General features: G+C 34.6%; 1 pseudogene; it reads right to left on the reverse strand.

The window, feature by feature from the left end:
• LOC105036720 (uncharacterized) overlaps window positions 1-3,825 on the reverse strand; it is a 28,537-nt pseudogene extending 24,712 nt beyond the window's left edge.
• Window positions 3,826-19,140: the final 15,315 nt, after the last annotated feature.

Here is a 19,140-nt window from a genome sequence, read left to right on the forward strand (position 1 = left end):
GAAACTATCTTTCTTGGCTATTATACTTCTAGCAAAGCTTTTAGAGTGTTTAATAAAAGAATATTAGTAGTGGAAGAGTCAATTCATGTAATTTTTGATGAAACTAATGATCTTCTTTCAAGAAAGAGAGAGGATGTTGATGATGCAGGTATCATAGAAGATAGAATAAAAGAGCTCACCCTCAATGACTCAAATGAGCAAAACAAAGATCAATTGGATAAAAAATATGAGGATGAAAGCATCAATGATCAGAACATTCAAGAATGATCCTAAGATAGGTAATCTTCCAAGAGAATGGAGGTATGTCCACAATCACTCCAAAGAATTAATAATTGATGATCCAGCACAAGGAGTAAGAACTAGATCCTTACTTAGAGATATTTGTAATTATGTAGCTTTTGTTTCACATCTAGAACCTAAAACAATAGATGAAGCTAAAAAAGATCATAACTGGATATTTACCATGCAAGAAGAGCTAAACCAATTTAAAAAAAATAATGTATGGACACTAATTGCTAGACCTAAAAATCACCCCATAATAGGAACTAAATGGGTATATAGGAACAAATTAGATGAAGATAAAAATGTAATAAAAAATAAAGCAAGATTAGTTGCTAAAGGATACAATCAATAAGAAAAAATTGATTTTGATGAAATATTTACTCCTGTTGCTAGATTAGAAGCCATAAGAATACTACTTACTTTTATTTATTTTATAAATTTTAAATTATTTCAAATAGATATTAAGAGTACTTTTCTAAATAGTTATATTGCTGAAGAAGTATATGTAGAGCAACCTCCAAATTTTGAAAGTCATAAATTTTCAGATCATGTATTTAAGTTAAACAAAGTATTATATGGATTAAAACAGGCTCCTAGGGCTTGGTATGAAAGATTAAGTAAATTCTTATTAGAAAATAATTTTTCAAGAGGAAAAGTTGATACAACTCTATTTATAAAAAGAAAAGATAGAGAAATTCTAGTTATACAGATATATGTTGATAACATTATATTTGGATCAACTAATAAGATTTATGCCAAGAGTTTGCCAAGCTCATGTAGAGGGAGTTCGAGATGAGCATGATGGGAGAACTCACTTTCTTCCTTGGACTCCAAATTAAACAAATGAAAGAAGAGATCTTTATCATCCAAACTAAGTACACAAGAGAATTATTAAAGAAATTTGAAATGGAGAACTCAAAAATTGTAAGTACACCTATAACCCCTTCCTATAAATTAGAAAAAGATGAGCATGGTAAAAATATTGATTCAAAGCTCTATAGAGGCATAATAGGCTCTTTATTGTATCTTACTGCTAATAGATCTGATATAATATTTAGTATATGCATGTGTGCTAGATATCAGTTAAATCCTAAGGAATCTCACTTAAATGCAATTAAGAGAATTTTTAGATACTTAAAAGGAACACAAAACCTAGACTTTGGTTCTCAAAACAATCTTCTATGGACTTAATAGGTTACTCAGATGCAGACTTTGTTGGATGTAAACTAGATAAAAAAAGTACTAGTGGAACTTATCAATTTTTAGGAGTGAACTTAATCTCTTGGTTTAACAAGAAGCAAAATTCGGTAGCATTATCTATGCCGAAGCCGAATACATTGCAATCGAAAGTTGCTGTGCTCAAATCGTGTGAATTAAATAACAACTCATAGATTTTGATATTGAATTAAAAAATATCTCCATAAGATGTGATAATACTAGTGCCATCAATTTGAGCAAAAATCCTATTCAACACTCTAGGTCAAAAACATTGAAATTAGACATCATTTCATAAGAGAACATATTCAAAATAATGATATAATACTTGAATACATAAATACTGAAAAATAACTAGCTGATATTTTCACCAAAGTACTAAATAAAAATAAATTTTATGAAATAAGAAGAGAATTGGGCATCTTAGATCCTTCTATTTAAACTTCAAACATAATTTCACTCTCAAAATCCTTCTAAAATTTTTTGACATCATTATCTTAATTTTAAGAGCCATCTATCTTTTTTTGAGATTTTTTTCAAGATAATTAAAAAATCATCAGTGCTATTCAGATACATTCTTAGATTTTTTTTCGTTGAAATATTCAATCAAAAATCATACCAAAATTTATCTGGACTTCTCATAGTTATCTCAACTCGATATGACCCATTTCAAATTTTTTCTCATAAATTTTTTTCTATTTTTAAATCTTTTTCTCATCACCTAAACCCTTCCTGGATGGGACGACCCATGTGGGATGTCCCAATTGATCGGACAAATGGATTTCATGTGAACCGATCCATTTAAACTCTTCTTTTAAAAGTTAAGTGGGGGGACTCAATTACTATACTTCTTCTTCTTCTCATCCCAAACCAAAAACTCTTCCTTTAACTCTCCACCGGCCACAAATCCATCCTGTTAACCATCCAAAATCTTGGATCTCCATCTCAAACCCTAGAGCAAACTCTCTCTCAGCATACCCTCTTGCTCTCCATCAAAATCTCAAGCCCTAACTTGCAAAATCCATGACAATCAACCCAAAACCCTGTTCTCCTCTTCATTTTCATTCATCTCTCATCCCTCTCTACCCTCTTGATGATTTTCCTCCTCTCTTTGGGAAAATGGCCTCCCAAATGAGGTTGCCACAGAGAAGGAAGTCTGTAAGGTCTTTGGAGGTTGAGGAACGGAGGAGGAAGGTAGCTCAAGAGCCAACCCAAGCATCTCCACTGGTCACTCCAAGTAAGATTCCTCTATCTGCAAGGAAAGTTGCTTTGGAAAGAAATTTACATTTCAAGTTTTTGAGGCATGATGGTTTTTCAATTGGAGAAAAATTAATTTAGCAAGGATGAAAATTTTTTCTAAGTTTGTTTGAGCCGGTTTATATTGATTTGGTCAAGAAATTTTATTTAAATTTGGTTTTCTCTGATGGTGTTTTGAGGTCTGCTGTGAAGAAAGTCCAAATCATTTTGAATGCACCTAGGCTAGGTAAATTCCTTCAGATGCCTTATGTGGGTAGTTGCCTAGATGAGCTACCAAAAAAAAAATGGACTTAAGACTATCCTTGGAAGATAGGATGTAGAAGGATTTCTAAAAATTGAAGCCAAAGATCTGAGTGTGGAAATGAGGTTGCTCCACCATATGGTGTCTAGGATTTTCTTCCCCAAATATGGAAGATATGATTTGATGACTAGTAGGGATATTTGCTTGATGCACCATGTTATTTTTGAGACTCTCTGAACCTACCTTTCCTGATGATCGATGCCATGAGGGAGGCCTTGAACAGATCCAAGGCTCTCTTGCCATATGGCATGGCTCTCACTATGATTTTTAGGGAGTCTGGAGTGAGTTTTGAGAGGGAGGTTGTTTGTAGACTATCATACACCGATACCTACAACAACCACTCCCTTCAGTGCATGGGGTTTGTCAAAGTTGATGGCCGTTGGGCCAAGGGCCATGCAGCTACATCTGAGAGGAGGATGATGATGAGGAGGAGCATGCTGAGGGGGAGAGTCCATCTTCACCACCTGTGCCCAGGCAGAGTCCAGTTGATCACCCTTTTTTGGAGCCTGAGGTAGGACCCTCAGTCAGAGTATCCCCATCGAGCTGTACCATACCATCTTTTAGTTTGAAAGATGAGGATATGGGACTGTTGGCTGAGAGAGTAGCAGAGATTCTATTTGTTCAGCAGCAGTAGTTTCAGGATCAGTTTCTTCAACAATCTCACCAGTTTTAGCAGCAAATCCTCTAGCTGGTGCAGCAGCAGCAGTATCGTCAGGCTCCACCGAGTTTTTTTCTGATCCTTTCTTGGACCTTTCTGTCGTGCCACACATATCTTCACTGATGGAGCTCTTGTCTGATTTGAATACTAGATTGGAGAGTGTGGAGAGCTCCCTACTCAGGTTCAGTGGCAGAATTTTTGATATTGAGAGGAGATCAGATGGATTTTAGTTTTTCTATCAGAAAGAGTGAGCACTTCGACCACTTCCTCACCTTAATTGGATGATTTAGATCGAGAGATAGAGAGACTCCACAGCCAGCTTCATTCTTCTCTTGAGCTGATTTGAGCAAACATCAGGGACTTCAGAGACTTCGTATCTGCTGATCTAGATGCGCTCCGATTTTTTGTGAGGGGGACCTTGTTCTAGTTTGATGCTATTAGGACTCAGCTTCAGTCTAGGTCCTCCGCATCTAGTGAGCCAGCCTTTGTCCGACCCATTACATTTTATCCTCTGACATCTTTCTCTCGGACCAGACCTTTCGGTCAAGGATGAGGTTGATCATATTTTCACCTATCTTGATCTTGAGCTCGATGCCCATTCTCATTGATTTGATCATTTTGTACTAGACTTTTAGGTTACTTAGTTGTTGTATTTTGTTTTATATATGAGAGCTTTATGCTCATGGAATATATTATGACTCTTGTAACCACTCTTTTTGTTGTAATTAATGAATGAGATTATTATCATGGCTCACTTCTTTTTTCTTGGATGAATGAATAAATGAATGACTGTTATACTTGAATGAATGCACTATTACTTGATACCTGACATACAACCATGAAAAATCTTACTCCCTTGAGTCTATTTTTTTGATGATGTCAAAATGGGGAGAAAGTAATGTATTGTCTATCTGAACTTTTTAAATTTAAATACTTTTTAAATTTTTTACTCTGATACAGTATTTTGCTTTGATACGTCAATTTTTACTCTGATACATTTATTTTTATCTTCATTTTGATACTATTTAAAAAATTATTCTGATACATCTATTTTTCTTGAGTGCTCTGATAATTTTATTTTTTACATGAATGACAAAATGCCTCGATACATTCATTTTTGATTTTACAAAATACTTTAAATTCTTTTCTTTTAATTCTTGGTTTCATCCTTGCTTTGATATCAAAATGAGAAAAAGAGAAAAAATATTTTTTTCACATTTATTGCTCTGATATTAAAAATAAAGAAGAGAAGAATAGAATTCTTTTATAAACCATCTTGCTTCAATAAGAAAAATTTTACAAATTGAACATTCTTTATATAAGAAAGGGGGAGATCTTTTTCAAAATGATCAAAATGATTATTTTTATCTGTTTTATACAAGAACGGAGAGGATTTTAACTAACTAAGAACAATCCTTAGAAAAACTCTGATATCTTCACAAATGAGTTTTAGCAAAATGAATTAAAATATTAAAATTATTGAAAATATGTATCTCATGATTTTCTATTTTTGGCATATTCCTATAAGTGCTTCACAAATCCAAATTCCTTGAGCTTTAAGGATTTATTTTATGAACACTCAAATATTTTGTCATCATCAAAAAGGAAAGATTGTTGCTTCAAGAATTAATTTTGATGATCATAAATCATTTGAGGGGACTACTAATATGTTTCTTATCTTTGAAGATTATTTTTGTATATTTTAGGTAGTCCAAGAGATTGGGTTTGAAAAGCCTCATCAAACGTGCCAAAGTTGAAGTTTCTATAAGTTGAAGATGTTTTCGAAACTTTTTGAGAGTGTCCAATTTATTTGAAGTTATTTGAGAGCATTTGAAAGTGTTCTGATAAGTTTTAAATCTTAAATGTATGAAAAACTGGGTTGGCACAAAATGGGCGACCCATCTGGGTCATCCCTTTTCATTGGGTAGCCGGCACGCTTCATTTTGGCTCATGGCACGCAGTGGGATGACCTACTTGGGATGACCCATGCAGTGGAACGACCCATCTGGACGATCTTTGAGACTCTGAGACCAAAATAGAAAGCTAAACTTTCTGTCTGGCCAAATGAGGCGTCCCATGAGATTTCTCAGTCATAATGGGATGACCCATTCTGGGCAAGTTTATAATGGCTAATTTTTAATCTATTTTTGATGTATTTAATATGTATTAAACACTCTCCAACGGCTCTAAACCAACTCTAAGATATTTTCAAGGGTAAATAGTGACTATAAATACTCTTTTGAAGTGGAAAATCATAAGATTTTGCAAGCACTCAAGTTCAAATCCGAGAAAAGCTCAATCAGCCCTAAAGAGAGAAATAGAAACATTTAAATACTTCATCAACCACTCTCCTGCAGCAATCAAGTATATAATTCATTGAGGATGTTTAGCAAAAACTTCTTCTCCTTAAGTATTGTATTTATATTACATTTATTATGTTTATTTAAGAGGATATTGTACTGAATTTTCTGTATCCTGTTTTTCTCATATTATTTTTGGGTTTTTGAGTTTTAGAGAATTTCAAAACTCAGTTGGGTTGATCCGAACCTTGAATCGGATTATTGAGGATTGGCTTGTACCCAAAAATAAGTGTTCTTACTTGGATAGCAAAGGTCAGAGTTGTCCGATGTGTTGTAACTTTGAAATCTATTTAGTGGATTGAATTTTCAAATAGGAACTTGGGGAATGGATGTAGGTGCAAGGTTGGCACCGAATCACTATAAATTCTTTGTATTTGCTGCGCTTGCTTCTCTTTACTATTTCTTTATACCTTATACTTGCATTTCTATCTTTTGTGTTTGAATTCATTTTTATTGAAAATCAACCCACTCCACTCAAACACTTTAGCACATTGTTTTAGTATACTAATTTTTAAAATTTTAAAAAGATTCAATTCACCCCCTCCCTCTTCGGCTCTATATCTAGACAACAATTACTATGATGATTGATGTAACAAGTGCATTGCACAACTTCAAATAATTTATCATACCAATGAAATTAAACTTCTGTTTCACAAATTGAAAAACAAATAAACTTAAAATTCATGATATAACCTACAATTCCACATGTCACTACCAATTAAAAATACATTCAAATTATTCTGCCCCATGACTTACAATAATATGGACTACTTTAAAATGACAATTTTTTATAATTATCATGTATTTTGTTTAAGTCAAGCTCTCAAATCACATGAAGAAAGTTAAGAAAAAATGATGGCAAAGAGTTTTGTACTTTCTACAGAAGAGTATTGACATAACCTCTTTTTTTGATGTCAGAGTATTGACATAACCTCAAGATGATTAGAAGCTACTAATGATGGCACATGATGTCTAATGGCATGAACTAATTTCTTGTTTCAACTCTCTCCTACAAGTTTTCACACAACAGACTTGCGCAACATACTAAACAGGGATTCAGCAATAGATCTAGAAACTACTACTAGATTGTGGCTCAATAGCAGTAAATTTACAAAAGAAGGGGAAGAAAGGAAGAAGTGATAATTGACAGAAAGGAAAACAGTGAAGGTAGTGAGACAAAAAGAAGTAGAAAGAGAAATGGAGGAGCAATAACGGAAGAAGAGAAGAGGCATGCAGCTATGATTCTATTCAAGTTCAGTATCATGCAGCCAGCTGTTGAACCTCTTGAAAATCTTAACCACTCATATGTTGTAATCCAACTAGAACTCTCTAGAAAGGATATAACCAGACTGCAACTAATGAAAAGACTCCGACTGAAAAAATTAATTTGTGGTGTTTACATCCCAAGGTACTGCCAGCTAGTTCTCATAATCAAAGTCTGGCTAGTTACTGACCCTAATTCAACTTCAACAGTAACAGGACTTGCGCAACATATAAAACAGGGATTCAGCAATAATCTAGAAACTACTACTAGATGTGGCTAATAGCAGTAAATTACAAAAGAAGGGGAAGAAAGGAAGAAGTGATAATGACAGAAAGGGAAAATAGTGAAGGTAGTGAGACAAAAAGAAGTAGAAAGAGAAATGGGAGAAGAGCAATTACGGAAGAAGAGAAGAGGCATGCAGCCTATGATTCTATTCAAGTTCAGTATCATGCAGCCAGCTGTTGAACCTCTTGAAAATCTTAACCACTCATATGTTGTAATCCAACTAGAACTCTCTAGAAAAGGATATAAACCAGACTGCAACTAATGAAAAGACTCCGACTGAAAAAAATTAATTTGTGGTGTTTTACATCCCAAAGGTACTGCCAGCTAGTTCTCATAATCAAAAGTCTGGCTAGTTACTGACCCCTAATTCAACTTCAACAGTAACAGGACTTGCGCAACATATAAAACAGGGATTCAGCAATAGATCTAGAAACTACTACTAGATTGTGGCTCAATAGCAGTAAATTACAAAAGAAGGGAAGAAAGGAAGAAGTGATAATTGACAGAAAGGGAAAATAGTGAAGGTAGTGAGACAAAAAGAAGTAGAAAGAGAAATGGGAGAAGAGCAATTACGGAAGAAGAGAAGAGGCATGCAGCCTATGATTCTATTCAAGTTCAGTATCATGCAGCCAGCTGTTGAACCTCTTGAAAATCTTAACCACTCATATGTTGTAATCCAACTAGAACTCTCTAGAAAAGGATATAAACCAGACTGCAACTAATGAAAAGACTCCGACTGAAAAAATTAATTTGTGGTGTTTTACATCCCAAAGGTACTGCCAGCTAGTTCTCATAATCAAAAGTCTAGCTAGTTACTGACCCCTAATTCAACTTCAACAGTAACAGGACTTGCGCAACATATAAAACAGGGATTCAGCAATAGATCTAGAAACTACTACTAGATTGTGGCTCAATAGCAGTAAATTTACAAAAGAAGGGGAAGAAAGAAAGAAGTGATAATTGACAGAAAGGGAAAATAGTGAAGGTAGTGAGACAAAAGAAGTAGAAAGAGAAATGGGAGAAGAGCAATTACGGAAGAAGAGAAGAGGCATGCAGCCTATGATTCTATTCAAGTTCAGTATCATGCAGCCAGCTGTTGAACCTCTTGAAAATCTTAACCACTCATATGTTGTAATCCAACTAGAACTCTCTAGAAAAGGATATAAACCAGACTGCAACTAATGAAAAGACTCCGACTGAAAAAATTAATTTGTGGTGTTTTACATCCCCAAAGGTACTGCCAGCTAGTTCTCATAATCAAAAGTCTGGCTAGTTACTGACCCCTAATTCAACTTCAACAGTAATAGGACTTGCGCAACATATAAAACAGGGATTCAGCAATACGTCTAGAAACTACTACTAGATTGTGGCTTAATAGCAGTAAAGTTACAAAAGAAGGGGAAGAAAGGAAGAAGTGATAATCGACAGAAAGGGAAAACAGTGAAGGTAGTGAGACAAAAAGAAGTAGAAAGAGAAATGGGAGAAGAGCAATGGCAGAAGAAGAGAAGAGGCTTGCAGACTATGATTCTATTCAAGTGTAAGTTCAGTACCAGGCACTGTGGCCAGCTGTTGAACCTCTTGACAATCTTAACCACTCATATGCTGTAATCCATCTAGAACTCTCTAGAAAAGGATATAAACCAGCCTGCAACTAATGAAAAAGACTCCGACAGAAAAAAAAAAAAAAAAAATTAATTTGTGGTGTTTTACATCCCCAAAGGTACTGCCCGCTACTCATAATCAAAAGTCTGGTTGGTTACTGACCCCTAATTCAACTTCAACAGTAAATCAAAAAAAAAAAAAGAAATAAACTAAAACCAAATGCAAATATTTTGACTCCAATGGGACTGTTAAACAGGAAATATAGTAGGCTTAAAGGACTCCTAATAATCAGCAAACACTGAGTGGACCCAATCAAACCTAACTGACCTAGTTTGACCTCAGGAAAAGCTTGTCATAATATTTCTACTACCATAAAGATATCTTGTTCAGGATGGTTGAACACAAATTTGAAATGAGAAAGCAACAGAGAAATTTAGATATCCATGCATCACCCTATTTTGATACTCGTTGAAGAGATATACATCAATAAGCATCAAAACACATCAATTTGGGGTCACACACATGGTACAGAGTTAAAACTCTTGTACATTACCAAACTGCAACAACCTAGTGGCCCATTCCATGTTGAATTCATGATCTAAGTGGCCATGCATCTGCCAATTTTGATACTTGTTGAAGAGATATACATCTATATGGCCATGCATCTGCCAATTTTGATACTTGTTGAAGAGATATACATCAATAAGCATCAGAAAACATCGATTTGGGGTCTACACATGGTACACAGATAAAACTCCCGTACATTGCAAAATGGCAACAACCTAGTGGCACATTGCACGTATGTGAATTTGTTGTCATATGACAAGGAGTGTTGGTACGTAATGTCCAACAAAAGAGAAAGTCAATTAGGGCTTCAAGTGGACTCCAAGAGCATGCTTTGGTGCATGGACAAGAAGATGAATATGGCATGGATGTAAAATATGCACTCTAAATTGTTGATATCATGAAAACCTGAATTTTCGAGTTCTAGTTTTGAAGGAAATAGGGAGATAAATATTTTTATTACCAAGACAACCCATCCTACTTTGCTAAATAAGGAAGGTATGTTGGATAGCTTGTATACTCAAGCAAAACCAGAATTTTTTCGGTATGATAATATTTTTTCTTCTCATCTTTCAAATAGAAAAGCTAATTATAGTTAGTTCATATTAAATTACAATACTATTAGGATAAAGACCGGTATCTATACATCCCAAACATCAAAAAATGACATCAAAGCAATGAATGAAAGTTTTATCTGCCAAGGATTTAGGGTTCTATCTAAAGAGTTTTCTTTTATTTCTTAATTCCTATCTCATTTTATTTTTCTAACGAATGCTGGAAATTGCAATTTGTGTTAAGCCAATATCCTAATTACTTAATAGTCTCTCGGTGATTAATTCAAATAGGAAATGATCTTACACATATATCTAATAAACCATGGCACAGACTATTTAAAGTCGATCATGCAATTACCCATTGCTTTTTGAGAGATGATTTGGAATCATCCAAAATTCATTGCACCCACACCCACAACACAATTCGTTAGATAAATTTCCTAGATGAGGTGGTAGCAATCCTGATAACCTCAGATCGACACATCCAATTTTGCATGTAAAGAGTGGGGACATATAATGCATCATGAACCCAGGGTTTAGCCACATGGCAATGTTTATATGGTACATACAAAGCCAACCATAATGAAATTTTATTTATATTACACCATAAGGGTGAAAATAAAACAATGAAAGCAAAAAAAAAAAAATATAGTGGAGAGGCAAATGCTTGCATGAAACTTGGCTGGTTCCAGAACATAAAGCAAATAAGTTGCGATCTAAACAAGTCACAAGTAGTTGAGTACAAAAACTATTACGTAAACATATTTTTATATAAATCAGTATGTTTAAATGTATTAAATATAGCATCATGCATGCATGGTTACCCATTTAAAGACTGCCTGTAAGACAGACCCTTCAAGAGATCATGCTGTGATTGGGAAAGAGCTGATGGAGAACAAGAATTCGGTGATGAATTGCAAAGAAATTAAGGATAAATTTCCTTGAAAATCGAACATCTCAAGTAACCATTAGCTCTAGCTTATAAGTTGAACCAAAAATAACCCAAAAAATTTGTAAATTTTAGAAAAACTTTTTGAAGATGTGCTTATAATGACATATTAGTTCACTGCTACAAATAGAAACTTAACTGTGTGATGTTCCAAGCTAAAGTCTAGTTTCATAAGCCGTTTTCTCCCCTCTTCACTTCTCTCCTCCCAATCAGAGCAGTATTCTAAGAAGAAAAGGAGAAAAGAAGTCAAAACCAAACCAAGAGCTTAAGCTTTTTCTCATCCCATGGCCTAAGCTCAGCCTTTCTTCCCATAAAGCAAGTCAAAAATTCAACTTTTTTCTCCTATCCCACACATGAATTAGAGCTTATCTCAATCCAACATAAAAAACCTAGAATTCAACCCGTGCAACCACAGAACTCAAAAGAGAGACACGAAGTCAAATGAGATGAAGTTGTTGACTTACATGATGCGGTTCGGGTGGTTTCGACTGGGTTTTCTGTTAGCGTGCGTGTGCATCTGTATGTGTGCGTGTAAGAGAGAGAGAGAGGGAGAAGAGGAGGAGGACAAGAAGAAGAAGAAGAAGAAGAAGAAGAAGAAGAAGAATGGAGGAGGACGGTGGCACCGTCAGCAGCCATCCTTCCTTCTTCGACGGCGGTTGGCAGGGGAGGGAGGAAGGAAGAGGAGGGTTACATCTATCGGCCGACGTTTGTCCTTTGAGGAATTAGCCTTGCCGCTGCTATAGAAGAGGCAAACTAGGAGATGCATGGGAAGCTCATGCATGCTAGAAGCCCTAAGCATGTCCACCCATTTCTCTCATCGATGGATCGCAGTTATTGAAGCTTTATTACTGTTATCATTGGGGCTGGAAGAGGGCAATGTCAAATCGATGACCTGGCCCGGTTCCAACCTAATTAGACCGGTTAGATTCGTATTTGAAGATTCATGAATTTTGTTGGGTTCAAAATTGCACTTGCTCTAAACTTTAGATTAGATCTAAGTCTTGTACTTAAAACCCATCTTGATCTATATATCTGGGTCAAACTTGGATCAACAAAACCATCCTGACCAAATTCGATCATGTGACCCAAAACTTGAATCATATAAATCTCCATCTCCCTTTAATTTTTTTTCTAAATAATTAAATGAACTCTCATTTAAATTGATTTCTCATTTTCACCTCAACAAATACATCTCCTCTTATTTATTCATAAATTATTAAACATTCATATTTCATCATATTGTTGGATGCATGCCCTAGAAGCCAATCTTGACTGATGCATGTTATATTTCTAGGACATATTCTTATACTTTATGGATATTTATATTATCATTCATATTTTATTTGTCCATAAATCATCTAAAGAATTAACAAGATGATGACATATATTCTCAAAGAGTTGAGAATTTGAGACATGTGTCATAGATGGTTAATTCTTAAATTGCTTATAGTCATAGGATCATCATGGAGATGGTGATTAATCCAGATAGACTAGTGCACGGATCGCTTCCTTCGAGTAGATGGATCTTGAGTCTACAGTGTAGTGACATTGGAGCGAGAATGCAGGTGGTTGTTAGAGAATAACTAGCACTGAGCGTGACCAACAAAGAAGTCACATAGATATCTGCTCACTCGTTAGTGACTTTCTTGATGCTGCAGTTGTATGACTGGTCTTTTGACCTACGGTGATACAGCTGCTCACAGTGAGACTGCTAGAGTTTGCCTACATATAAAGATGGGTCTCAATGAGCCCTTGTAGTAGAGATTGATGATAGTTGATCCACTGTAGGAGTAGGGTATATATCTAGATGGGATCTATCGATCCTAGTAAAAGAGAGTAGTCCTATGGATTTATGAAACTGAGTCTTTAAGTCTATGGCCATAGCAGTGTGATTGATGGAAAAAAATTTTCATGAGATTCACATAATGGATTCAAGCTGATTGAATTAATCATATGATCGATGATGAGGTTTGATGATTCATCCATGACCTGCTATCCGATTGGAACTCATGATAGAGAGACCGTATCATATATTAACTGCACCTAGAGGTTCATCACCTTTTATTCTACTGGATTGTCACTACATACTGCTAGGTATCACTGGTGGATTGTGAGACCCACGAGCATTATCTTGATGATTGATGATCCTTGATGGGCAGAGTTGAAATGATTCAATCTATTGAAAAGAGTTTCAATGATATTATGATAGGGATCACAATATATCTCACTACCAGACAGAATAGAACCTATGAGATCACACACAAAGAATTTTTGACTGATCAGATGGTTGAATTATGATTATGAATCATGATAAGATTTGATTATCAATTTGATTGATGATTGATTCAATGCAAAAGTTGCAATAACTCGCTAAAGAGTTAGTGAGTTATAGGAGGATTAATTAGCAATTGAATTGCAAATTTGCTCAATATAATTGAGCTATGGGGCTTGCATCAAATCTAATTAAATTAGATTAATTTGATTTGATATAGATTTGATTTGATCAAACCTAATTGGATTATGAGATAACCAAATTGTATGAAAAATTGATTTTTAATTGAATTAGGATTTGGATTTGACTCAATTCTTAATTAGACTAAGATATATAAGTTTTTATTTGGGTTAAAAATTCTCATCTTTTTTAGTACACCAAATCTTAATTGGATTACAATTAAATTGAGTTTGACTCAAGCACCAAGAGAGAGTCCAAAAGGACTAGGACTCCTTCAATTAGGTGACATCCAATCTAAATAGTTTGAACTCCAAATGAGATTTAGATTTTATCTATTTGAATCTAATCATGTCCTAATATGATTAAGATTGGTTAAAATTTAATTTGATTTAAATCTGCCACCTAAATAGGAGTCCTATGAAGATTAGACTCTACTTTCTCCATGCGCCATAAGAAGCCCTTGATGCCCCCTCTACACTTTTTAGCATCTAATAACCTTTCTCAAACCTGATTATTTCTGTGAGATATCTGGCACAAAAATCTGATGGTGGGCGGCACAAAAAATCCTAGAGTCCTAAGGAGTTTGGACTCTAATCTCCTACCCAAATTCAAACTCCTTTTTATTTAAACCAAGCACTAAGAGTGGGGCGGCAACCAACCAGATAGAGATCAGGTTTAGACATCTAAAAGAGAAAACTTTGTGCATGGAAAATCAAAGGAAAGAGAGGGATGATGTGAAGGTGTTTGGCGTGAGGTAACTTCATGCATATCCCTTCTTTCTTACAAACAACCAAGAGTTGGTTGTTAGGACATCTCCTCTCCTCTCTTTTATCCATATTTAGATATGGGTGTCTCCTCTCCTCTTTGTCCAAAAGTTGGATAAAAATTTTTACATCTCTATTGTAGAGATTTGATGCATGGGTTTAAGAAAGAAAAGAGAAAAAAGGGTTCTTCTTATGATCTCTAGCGTAGAGATCAACATCCTCCTATTTTTTCTTCTTCTCTAAGATTGTCTTGAGAGAAAAGAAGATTTTCAACCGTCAAGATGCGATCTCTGCAAGAAAGCTAGTACTCTGGTGAGATCAAAAAAATTTTGATCAGATCAGAGTCTCGTGTGGATATCCGTAAAGATTAAATGCTTATGCAGCTACAAGAGATCTTCAAAAGACATCCATGATCATCAGTTTGTAGTGAAGATCGATCTATGCCAAGGTTTGTTCTCTATTTATTTTTTTTATTTAATTTCTGTATCTGAATCCTATCTCACATATGATGATCCTGTTTATGATTTTAAGATTTGATCTTATACATACTTAGATTAAATTAAATTTAATCTAAAAATTTTAAATTCTACTACATACTGATTTTGAAAAATTTTGCATGCATGAAACTATAAAAGTCCAACAATGGTATCAGAACTACGTCATATGTATGAGATTAGAATTTAGATTTAAAATTTATAGAAAAAAATTTCAGATCTAAAAATTTTTGATGTCGTTCTGACATAAAGTTGTCCTAGCATAACTCGTTACGTTGTATGGTTGTCCTAAAATGATATTAAAATTTTTATTTAAATAAAATTTTAAATCTAATTTTTTAGTATATATGTGATATATATTTTGTTGCATAGATCTGAAAAGAGTTTCGAGATCTATTTTGATTCATATATATGATATATGAAAGCATGTTTAGGGCTGAAATTTATTTCTATGACCTGAACTTATTTATGCATATGATATATGTATATATGTATGATATGAAATTATTTCAAGATCAAAACTTATTTTTAATGCAAAAAATTTAGATATAAAAATTTAGATTTAAAATCTGAAACTAGTATTTGTACATGAAGGATTGGTCATGAATAGATCAAATTTGATCATGTAAATGGATTACATCTAGAATTTTTGATTTGATCATAATGGATCAAAATCGATTTAACAGTTGATCGAATCGAGTCAAATATTGATTAGGGTGAGGTCAATAGAGCTTAAGATCATATAATTATTATTGATCGAATCGATTGATATCCACATGTAGAATTAATTAATCCAAAGACCTAATTCAGCTCTATGGCTTGAATCTGATTCACCTAAGCTAGTCTATTTGGATCAATTATCCAATTGGTGTCTAAGATAAATAATTAAAAAATAATTATTTAATTGGTTTTATTTACTGACCTGGCTAATTTATTGTTGTCCAAGGAAAGCAACAGGAGGACCCCCACCAATCTCTACTTACCTGATCAATTTGGAAGATTCAGTCTCAAATATGATTGCTTGGGGGTTTGATTTAGCCCATGCCAATTAGATCAATCTAAAATCTAAAATCTCTCCATAAGTATTAAGTCCAATGGTCTTCCATCGTTGTAGATGTGCGGACGTGCTACTAGCATTGATTGTGTTGAATGTATGCCCTAGAAGTCAATCTTGACTGACACATTTTATGTCTCTAGGATATGATTTTGTACTTATTGGGTAGTTATATTACCATTTATATTTATATATCCATGAATCATCCAAGGGATTAACAAGATGATGACACATATTTTCAAAGAGTTGAGAATTTGAGACATGTATCATTGATGGTTAGTTCCTAAATTACTCCTAGTAATAGGATCATCATGGGGATGGTGATTGATCTGAATAGACCAGTGCATGGATCGCTTCCTTCAGATAGATGGATCTCGAGTTTGCAGTGTAGAGACACTAGAGCGAGACTGTAGGTGGTTGTTAGAGAATAACTAGTACTAAGCGTGACCAACACGAGAAGTCACATGGATGTCTGCTCACTTGTTAGCGACTTTCTCGATACTGCAGTTGTATGACTGATCTTTTGATCTGAGATGATACTACTGCTCGCAGTGAGACTGCTGGAGTTTGACTGACACATCAACATAGGTCTCAATAAGTCTTTGTAGTGGATGTTGGCAACAATTGATCCACTATAGGAGTGGGGTGTGCATCAAGATGGGATCTATCGATCCTAGCAGAAGAGAGTAGTCCTATAAAATTTAAGAGACTGAGATTTAAGTCTATGGCCATAGCAGTGTGATTAATGAAAAAAGTTTTCATAAAATCACATATGGACTCGAGCTGATTGAATCTATCATATGATCAATATTGAGATTTGATGATTTATCCATGATCTATCATCTGGTCGGAACTCATGAGAGAAGGACTGTATCAAGCATTAACTGCACCTAGAGGTTCATCTTTTATTTTGCTGGATTGTCACTACATACTGCTAGGTATCACTGGTAGATTGTGAGACTCATGAGGATCATTTGATGATCAATGATCCTTGATGGGCTGAGTTAGAATTGTTCCAACCCATTGAAAAAAGTTTCAATGATATTGTGATAGAGTTCACAATATATCTCACTATCAGACAGAATAGAACCTATAGAATCACATAAAAAGAAGCTTTTGACTGATCAGATAGTTGAATTATGATTATAAATCATAATAAGATTTGATTATCAATTTGATTGATAATTGATCCAATGCAAATATTGCATTATATAACTTACTAAAGAGTTAGTGAGTTATAGGAAGATTAATTAGCAATAGGATTGCTAATTGACTCAATTTGATTGAGCAATGGGGCTTGCATCAAGTCTAATTTGATTGAATTTAATTTGACTCATTATAGATTTGATTTGATCAACCCCAATAGGGTTATAGGATAACCCCAAAAGGATCGGATGATTAGTTCCAGTTGAATTAAGATTTGAGTTTGATTCAATTCTTAATTAGACTAGGATATATGAATTTTTATTTAGACAAGAATCTCATTTTCTTGGGTGCATCAAATCTTAATAGGATTAGGATTAAAATTGAGTTTGACTCAAGCACCAAGAAAGAGTCCAATAGGACTAGGACTCCTCCTCCAATTAGAAAATATCTAATCTAAATAGATTGGACTCCAAATAGATTTGATTTCTTATATATTTGAGTCTAATCAAGTCCTAATATGATTAAAATTTATTGATATTTTATTGGATTTAAAATAGTCAAGTTAATTAAGAGTCTCATGTTCTTGAAACTCTTTCATTCCATGCGCCAAAACGCCCCACACCCACCTTATTTTTGTGCACACACCAAAATAGATTGGACACCCCTTTTCTTCTCCCTTTTAGCATGTAAGAAGGAGTATTAAACTCCCTTATTCCCGTGTAAAAGATGGGCGAAACAAAATTAGGAAGAGTCCTAACTAGTTTGGACTCTTGATTTCTATCCAAATTAGAACTCCATCTTATGTCTATTTAAACCCAGCACCATGGGATGGTGAGAAGGGGATAGCACCAGGTTTTGATGTCAAAAGGGTGAGGACAGGCATGGAGAAGAATTCAAGAGAGAAGGGGTGGCGTGCATGGTCCTAGGCATGAGGTTTGTTGATAATCCATATCTCTTCTTTCTTACACAACCAATGATTGGTTGTTAGGACAATCTCCTCTTCCCTCTTGACCATGTTTAGATATGGATGTCTCCTCTTTCTTTTATCCAAAAGTTGGATAAAATTTTTACATCTCTATTGTAGAGATTTGGTATATGGATTTTAGAAAAAAATAGAAGAAAGGGTTCTTCTCATAATCTCTAGCGTAGAGATCAAGATCCTCTTACATCTTCTTATTCTCTAAGAGTATCTTAGGAGAAAAGAAGATTTTCAACCGTCAAGATGTGATCGCCACAAGGGAGCTAGAACTCTGATGAGATCAAAAGATTTCTGATCAGATCAGAGTCTCATGTAGATATCTATAGAGATCAGACACTTGTGCGGCTAAAAGGGACCTTCGAAAGACATCCATGATCATCAGTTCGTGTTAAAGATTGATCCATGTCCAGGTATGTTTTATATTTATTTTTTTTATTTGATTTCTATATCTAAATCTTATCTTGAAAGAAGAGTGCCCTATAACCAATCGCAAGTATGTTGCGATGAAATTTTTCTTTATAATTTTTCAACTCATGTAATGACATTTATTATTTGAGGTATTGATTCATCATATTAGCTACATCTTATTATGTCTAAGATTATGATGAATCCCAAAGATTAGGACAATGATTTTAGGAGATATGAATGGGTCATGCTAGTGAGACCTAAAATTTAAAACCCTAATCTTAAACATTCTGGTCGTAGGACCATTGAGTCAGATCAATATTTCGAATAGACTGGGACATCCTATGTCTGCTCGATAGAGAGGGTGGCAGATCTCACTAGCCACTTGTGTGAGATACTAATACAAGGATGTGGGTGCTCATTTGAAAAATAAGTCTATTGAATTGACTCGATGAAAGAGAACATCTTATGGAAGCCTTACTTGCATGTCAAAGAGGGTTCTCAAAGTGAGAGTTGTGCAAGTGATCCTTAGACCTGAGACCACCATGAAATCTT

Source organism: Elaeis guineensis, chromosome 9 (genome assembly GCF_000442705.2).
Source record: "Elaeis guineensis isolate ETL-2024a chromosome 9, EG11, whole genome shotgun sequence".
NCBI classification, from domain to species: domain Eukaryota; kingdom Viridiplantae; phylum Streptophyta; class Magnoliopsida; order Arecales; family Arecaceae; genus Elaeis; species Elaeis guineensis.